The sequence below is a fragment of the Eschscholzia californica genome, unplaced genomic scaffold, assembly GCF_041429995.1.
Source record: "Eschscholzia californica isolate CP2 unplaced genomic scaffold, dmEscCali1.0.p SCAF_3, whole genome shotgun sequence".
In the NCBI taxonomy this organism is placed as follows: domain Eukaryota; kingdom Viridiplantae; phylum Streptophyta; class Magnoliopsida; order Ranunculales; family Papaveraceae; genus Eschscholzia; species Eschscholzia californica.
The window spans coordinates 8,276,184-8,284,909 of record NW_028238420.1 but is presented as its reverse complement, the minus strand read 5'-3'; the positions used below and the strand labels follow the sequence as shown (position 1 = coordinate 8,284,909).

Here is an 8,726-nt window from a genome sequence, read left to right as displayed (position 1 = left end):
GAGGAAACCAGCCTTGTTACGCCCTCGGCATGGCTAGATCAACCCTGGGGCCTCTAGAGGAATGAGGGGGGTTCGGTAGGTTCGGTCGATGCCCTACGCCATAACTGGCAGGTAGAAGCGCACTGACTTACCGACTTAATCCTGAAATATATAAGGAGATCTCAGTCGGTTACAGATCTGGAAGTGTTTAAGTAAGCTTGGGCTTCAAGAGTCTTAAGGGAGGAAATATCTCCTTGAAGATCTATCACCTCGGTAGGATATCTACGAAATATCCTTGAACTTAGAATATTTCTATTTATCCTAGATACATGATAACTACGAAAGGAGACCCTAATTCGGTCTATAAAAGGGTCTCATATCACCTTCTTCAAGGTAAGCCAGACGAGTCTAACAGACTCCAAACCCGGAAGGATCATTCAATATTCATTATTTTTCTGTAAAGAGCAATCTGACTGCCTTGAGCGTCGGAGCGGTTTTCTTTCTTTTTGCAGATTTTCCCCCCAGGTCTCTAATGGAAGGAGACGGAATATTCGATCATAATGAGGTTGTCATGCCTCAACTCCCTTTTCATTTTGATATAACGGAAGGTCTTTTTTTGACATCAGCATTGGGCGCTAGAAAGAGGGCATCTCTCCAGCAAAATCTCAAACGATTCAAAGTCTTGGAATACCCAAATTCGATTTCATGAAGAAATTTATTACTAGCCGAAGCAACCTTGGCTTCTTCCCCATTCGTATATCTTCTCTCTAAAATAAAAAAGAAAAACATAGTCTCTGGTTTCCTGTTCTAGAATCTCAGTTTCTTTCCTGTCTATAACCACATAACAGTTTTGTCTCAAACTCTAGTTGATTAGAAAGGGAAGAAGCCCAAGACGAGTAGGTTGAAGCTTTCTCGGTCTACAAATCTTAAAACAAAAACCTAGTCTTTCCCCAGAAAACCACCTATTTAGGTATAGTTGTTTGTTAAACAACTTCCATCATCCCTCAGTACTCAGTCAATCCTAGAAGAGTCTTCTATTATCATTGAAGAAGAAAAAGAATAAACACTCTATCCCAGACTCTCAATGTTTCAAGGTGACGGCTAAAGATATTAGTGGCGGAGACAATTATGGCAGAACTGTAGGTGTAAGTACTCTTTTCTTTATTGCTATTTTTACTTGCATTATCATGGAGGGGCTTGGCTCACTTGCCTAATACTCATCCCTGTCGTCAATGGAGCTATCATCATTGGTGAGGTAAGTTCGTTCACCCTTTAAATCTCTTTCTAATTTAAATTTAATAATATGTTTTCTTATTCAACTTGCTCATAAATTTTGCATGAGTTTCCCTTGAGAACGTGCCTTCTGTAATCAAATCAGGAGCTTGAAGTTACTAATAAGGACAATGGCGTTTTTCGTGATGGTGGCGTGGTGGTGGTGTGATTTCTGTGGTGGTGTGATGGTGGCGGTTTTCTGGTGACAGATACAGTTTTTCGGCGACAATGACAGTTTTCTGGTGACAATGGCGGCGACATTGATGATTTTCTGGCGACAACAACAGTGACCCTTCATTATAGTTTATACAATCAATTTGACGGTTCTTCCGCGGTGGCGGCGACATCCTGATTATGGCGGAACATCATAGAAGTTGGATCGAAATTAAAGATCGTTCCAGTGAGTGTTGCGGAGCAAAGGAGAAGAAAGAGTTACTAGTTTTTATTTACTTAGTACAATAAAAGATGTAAAACTAGGGTTTCGATGGAACAGAAAAGAGGAATTAGGGATTTTTCGAAGAAGCTGAAAGAAGAGAATTAGGGATTTCGATTCCTTTTATACTTAGGTCATGAATACCAGATATGACCTAGTCTTGGTCTAAGAGCACCCATAACAGTCAACACGAGTTGACTCCAGTCATTCTCTAAAAGCAGCCATAAACTCTTGAAGACAGCTTATAGTATAAAGGCAGCCTCAAGATCTTCTTCCTACAATAAGAGAAAGTTAGTTACATAACAAATTCATAACAAACTTTCTGTTATTTGCATTTTTCTGTTTTTCCTCTTCAATCTAGTATAAAAGCAAATCAATGTACTTAAAAACATTCATTGAAATAAAATAGAGCTAAGAGAGATTTTTTACACGGTATCAGTCTAGTTTTTGAAGATCCAAAACTAGTTTTGCAGATCCAAAACTAGGGTTTCCTCTCAAATAGCTCAAAAGCAATCATCATCTCGTAAAGATAAACAAAATCAAGATTAAAATTCAGAAGATTTAACATTCATCATCATCAAAATCAAGAAATTTGAAGATTTCAGTTTCAAAAGGTTAGAATATTACTTTTTTTCGGACTTCTTTCCAAGCAATCATCAAATGGCTTCATCTCAAGGTAATTTGCCCCCAATTTCATCTGTTACTAACTTCATTACTGAGAAGTTAGATGATTCTAACTATCTCGTGTGGAAAGACCAAGTAGAAACCCTTCTCAGCACTTATGAGTTACTAGGGTTTGTCACAGGCACCATTGAACCACCACCTCAACTTAGGATCATTAATGGGATTGAGCAGGTCAACCCAGACTTCCAATAGTGGAGAAGTAAAGAGAGTTTTGTAAGATCATATTTGAAAAATACCCTATCTAAATCTGTTTACTATGATACATATGGTCTAAACTCAGCTAAAGAGATTTGGGATTATCTCTATCTTACTAATAATGAAGGTCTTGAGTCCCAAAAAGACCAATTGAGAAGAAAACTACAGACCATAAAGAAGGGAAATTCATCCATAACTGAATATCTCAGAGAACTGAAACAAATTGCAGATTCTTGAATGTCTGTTCATGATAGAGTCAGTGAACCTGAGTTAATAAGATTTGCAATTCAGGGTTTAAGTGTAGATTATGATCCTTTTACCATTGCCATTAGAGCAAATAATGAACACCTAACCTTTGCTCAACTCAAGTCAAGATTGGTTCAACATGAGCAATGGTTGTTATCTAAAGATATTGATTAAGAGGCTTATTATGTCAAAAGGTATAATCAAAATCAATATGCAAAACCAGGGTATAAACCATCACCTACATATTATAGAAATCTAGGTCAAATTAAGAAAGATTCTGCAATTTCACAAGTTCAAGCCAAACCACCATCAAATTCTCAAACCAAAGTGGGTATTAGGGCTGATGATTTTGATTTCACCATTGTTCCTTGTGGTATATGTAAAAGATGGGGACATTCTGCTGGGGTCTGTTATTTTAGGTATACACCAAATAAACCTCATATGGGCTATCACTCAAAATCAGCATGAGTCAAATGATTCTAGCATAGAAAACACTCATGATCCTATAACAGAACCACAATCTTACTTATATGAGGATGAGTCTTTACTTGAATGCAACAATGCTATTCTATATGAATTTGAATGGACTAATGATGATGATGATGTTTTTCAAGAATGTCACACAGCAATTGTACATGATCAGGATAATAATATTTTCTCAGATTGTGTCACAATCATGTCAGATTATGATGAATGTCATGTAGTCACAGAAGCTGACTCAGTTAAAGACAAGGCCTGGCTGGCTGATTCAGGAGCCAGCAGTCATATGACACACACTGCTTCAAATCTGATATCTAGTCAATCTTATCAAGGCACAGAGGCTGTCATGGTGGGTAGTGGTAAGTTTTTACCAATTACTAGCACTGGTTCTTGTCAATTATCTACATCTACCCATACTTTTGAACTAAATAAGGTGTTATTTGTTCCAAATCTTAAGAGAAATTTGTTGTCTATCTCAAAATTTACTAAAGAAAATTCATGCTCAGTTGAATTTCTGCCTTGGGGCTATACTATTAGAGACATTTGGTCAAAGAAGCTCTTGGCAGAAGGTCCTATGAAACAAAACCTATATCTTATAGAGGTTCATAACAGTCTACTACAACATAGGTCTCACTCAGCTAATTTAGCTCAAACTTCTACAAACTATGACATATGGCATGCAAGATTAGGTCACTCTCATCATGGTGTACTTCAACAATTACATAAGGAAGATAAAATCCATTTTTCTACTTCAAAAGAGAAATCTTTTTGTTCTTCTTGTGAATTAGGCAAAAGCAAATGTCTTCCCTTTGAGGATTCCTCTACAACTACCAATACTCCACTTTACTTAGTTCATTGTGATGTTTAGGGACCAGCCCCTATCACCACACCTAATGGAGCTAGATACTATATATTATTCCTTGATGATTTCAGTAAATTTAGTTGGATATATGCTATGAAGGTAAGGTCAAACAGTATTAAGTGTTTTACACACTCCAAGGCAACAACTGAAAATCTTCTTAAGGAAAAAATTGTCTACTTTCAATCTGATGGTGCTCCAGAACTCATGAAAGGTGAATTCAGAAGCTTTTTAGACAAAAATAGTATTATTTTCAGAAGTTCATGTCCCTACACACCACAACAGAATGGGAAGGCAGAGAGAAAGCATAGACATATCACAGAACTAGGTAACACTCTATCTTTTCACTGCTCATTACCAAAATTCTCATGGTTTGATGCTTCCAACACTGCAGTATATATCATTAGCAGAATACCCACTAAAACCCTTCAAGGGTTATCACCTTATGAAGTACTATTTCATGTTGTTCCTGATTACTCCCAATTCAAAATCTTTGGATGTGCTTGTTACCCACATTTGGGAGTACTTAGGAAAGACAAGTTAAGCCCCACGAGCCTTCAATGTGTATTTTAGGATATAGTAATGAACACAAGGGTTATAAATGTTATGAACCTATATCCAAGAGGATCTATATTTCTAGACATGTCACTTTTGATGAAGGAAACTTTCCTTATTCCAACATCCAGCAGCACATGTCTAGTGGTGATCAGAATAAACACTCACATATTAGCTTACCTCTGCCATCTATACCAAATAGACAGTCCATCTCTACTGAATTAGGGACACCTAATATTAGTACACCAGCTAATCCAGCTTCTAGAGGGTCTGGTTCAAGAGACTTGGGCATTTCTAATACTAATATTAGTACACCAACAACATCTCCTGTTCCAGTGTCTATTCAGCAGCCTAGTCAGATTATAACTAGGGGCAGAAATGGAATTATCAAGAGTAAGTAACTGCCATCAAACTTTGTGGCTCATTATTCATCATCTCACACTTTAGATGCTGCCTATTTGTCCATTGTAGAGTTACCTACTGAACCAAAATCTAACAAGGAAGCTGCTAAACATTGTGAATGGACAAAGGCTATGAATGATGAATATCAAGCTCTATTAGACAATGAGACATGGTCTTTGGTCCCATATGATAAAAATATGAATGTACTTGGCTGCAAATGGGTTTTCAAACTCAAACAAAAGAGTGATGGTATCATTGAAAGGTATAAAGCCAGACTTGTGGCTGAGGGTTTTCACCAACAAGAGGGAATTGATTATGATGAAACATTCAGCCCAGTGGTTAAAGCTAACACCATCAGAATAGTACTCACAATTGCAGTGACAAAATCATGGCATATCAAGCAACTTGATGTGTCAAATGCCTTCTTACATGACATTCTTGATGAAAATGTCTACATGATTCAGCCTCCAGGGTTTGTACAGTCAGGCAAAGAGACACATGGTTGCCATCTTCACAAGGCTCTATATGGGTTAAAACAAGCTCCTAGGGCTTGGTTCAACAAGTTTGCCTCATTCCTCTATCAATATGGTTTTCATAAAAGTAGAACAGATCACTCAATGTTTGTCTATCATTCCTCATCAGGGACATTAGTTCTCTTGTTATATGTGGATGATATCATCCTTACAGGTAGCTCAACTTCTCATATTGATTCCTTGATCAAAGATTTAAGTGTGGCTTTCAAAATGAAAGATTTGGGCTCCTTGTCCTATTTCCTAGGAATTGAGGTATCTCATGATCCTATACAGAAATATATGCTTCTAACTCAGAACAAGTATGCATTACAACTACTACAAAGAGCAAATTTATTGGATTCCAAGCCATCTAAACTTCCTGTATCTACTGGACAAAGGATTTCACTTACAGAGGGTGATGAGTTATCCAATCCAACAGAGTATAGAAGTCTGGTAGGTGCCTTACAGTATCTTACTTTAACTCGTCCAGACATATCCTTTGGAGTAAATTACTCAGCACAATTCATGCACAAGCTGTAACGCCCCAAATCCTAAATCTCAAGCCGCCTTGAAATCGAAGATTTGAGACCTTCAAACTGGATCCACGAGTGACGCCTACCATGAGTGCACAAACAATACCTGAAAAATGAAATAGCTGGGTTAAAACCCAACTGCAGTAGATTTCCTCAAACCTAAGTCTCGGGTAGGCAAGCTCAATCCCCAATCAAGGAAGTATTTCATTCATATTCATTATTAGCGTTATCTGAAATTTAACGTGACAACTAACATAATACAACGAGATTTACCACACGCATGTAGAAATTAGTAACTTATGTTCTTGGTTATTAGGCTTTCAACGTCCTCGTATTCTAATCCAATATTAACTCTCGTGATAATAATCTTTCTCCTTTTCAATAGATATAAACAGATCACACTATTCACCAAGCTAGACCTTTATAAAACCCTAACTTGACAATTAAGCCGACAAAACATTATGCCAAAAGACACAATCATCCAACTCTCGTCGAATGATATGACAAGTTGGTGTCCACGTTGTATGGGAGTGTGGTCCACAAGGTCATCCATTGTGTTAGCGCCGACCCCATTAGCTCCATACATCGATCACATCCGGTAGAGAGGGTCGAACCAACCACATAAACTCATACAACCCTCCATCACATCACACACATAATAGCATCATACAACAAACATAAGTCGAATGAGAGTGTGGCCCACAAGGTCATCCATTGTGTTAGCGCCGACCCCATACGCTCCATACCTACATCACCTCCGGTAGAGAGGGTCGAACCAACCACATAAACTCATACAACCCTCCATCACATCACACACATAATAGCATCATACAACAAACATAAGTCGAATGAGAGTGTGGCCCACAAGGTCATCCATTGTGTTAGCGCCGACCCCATACGCTCCATACCTACATCACTTCCGGTAGAGAGGGTCGAACCAACCACATAAACTCATTCAACCCTCCATCACATCATAGCATCATACAACAAACATAAGTCGAATGAGAGTGTGGCCCACAAGGTCATCCATTGTGTTAGCGCCGACCCCATACGCTCCATACCTACATCACTTCCGGTAGAGAGGGTCGAACCAACCACATAAACTCATTCAACCCTCCATCACATCCATCGCATCACACACATAATAGCATCATACAATCATAATAGCATCACACCACAAATATTGGCTCTAATAAAGAATTACAAACAAGTTCACCAAACCATTCAAGCCAACAACACGTGACAAATCAAAATGGATGATACTCATAATAGATCTCCACGTGGATCACAACCTTAAACAAACAAATAACAATAATAGTTAACAAATATAGACTCACCAATATAAGGTATCATATACCTAAGAAATACATTGCTTAAAGAATAGAAACCATGTGAATTATCTCAATCAATTTGTTCATTGGAGATTGTAGTGACACCTAGTACAAAAACCATTATAACTCCTCACTCGGAACTTCAATTAACTCACCGTTTGAACCACTAGAAAGTAGACAAACAAACCTTTCCAATCATATAAGATACACATCGAGATTCATTACCAATCAATACCAAATCTAATTTTAATCTACACCGAAATACAGTAGGGACTGCTGTGACACCTCGTACGAAAACTATTATAACTCCTCGCTCGGAACTCCAATTAACTATCCGTTTGAACCACTAGAAAGTAGACAAACAGACCTTTCCAACCATATAAGATACACACCGAGATTCATTATCAATCAGTACCAGATTTACTTTTAATCTAGACAGAAATACAGTAGGGACTGCTCTGACACCTCGTACGAAAACAATTGTAACTCCTCGCTCGGAACTCCAATTAACTCACCGTTTGAACCACTAGAAAGTAGACAAAAAGACCTTTCCAACCATATAAGATAGACACCTAGATTCGTTACCAATCAATCCAGATCTAATTTTGAAGTTAGATCAAAACATTGTCCTATATAGATATTTTATGGAATTCAAGATAGAACTAATAATATCTAAATCATTCAATCATTCTTTATAGAACTTTATGTGATTAACAATACTAAACCTATCATGGAATCAATTGAAAAAGCCTACAAAAGAATTAGGAGATAAGAAATCTACCTCTTTTGCCTTAGATGACATCAAGACCACAATCATGCCTCTTTCTCTCTCTAGAGAACTCCATCTCTACCTCTTTTCTTCTTTATCCATTCTTCATTCACTAAGAGTGGCTTGTTGAAGATATACTAACCATAACATAATAAATACATAGATTTCTTCAACTTATTCATCAAAATCTTCTCCAAAGAATACCATTTCTCTTTCTCTCTCTAAGTTTTGTTCTAGATCTACAAAAAGAGCTCTAGACCCCTTTTTATATAATTAACTCAAGCAGCCCTAATTTTCCTTCTAACCCACTTCTATTTTTATGATGCTCAAGCCCACACTAACTTACTCTTCATATTAGGCCCAACCCCAAATTGACCTAGAGTTTTTGTTATTTCTACCTAATTTGATATATATAGAGAATAGGGGTGTTACACAAGCCAACAACATCTCATTTAGTACTTGTTAAAAAAATACTT

The 8,726-nt window shown here is 37.4% G+C and overlaps 1 long non-coding RNA gene across 1 annotated transcript; it reads right to left on the bottom strand.

The window, feature by feature from the left end:
- Positions 1-1,625: 1,625 nt before the first annotated feature.
- On the bottom strand, positions 1,626-8,490 carry LOC147548163 (uncharacterized). Its single transcript, XR_015236553.1, has 2 exons — positions 8,263-8,490; positions 1,626-6,256 (listed from the first exon to the last, which is right to left on the bottom strand). It is a non-coding gene; the product is annotated as an uncharacterized LOC147548163 (long non-coding RNA).
- Positions 8,491-8,726: the final 236 nt, after the last annotated feature.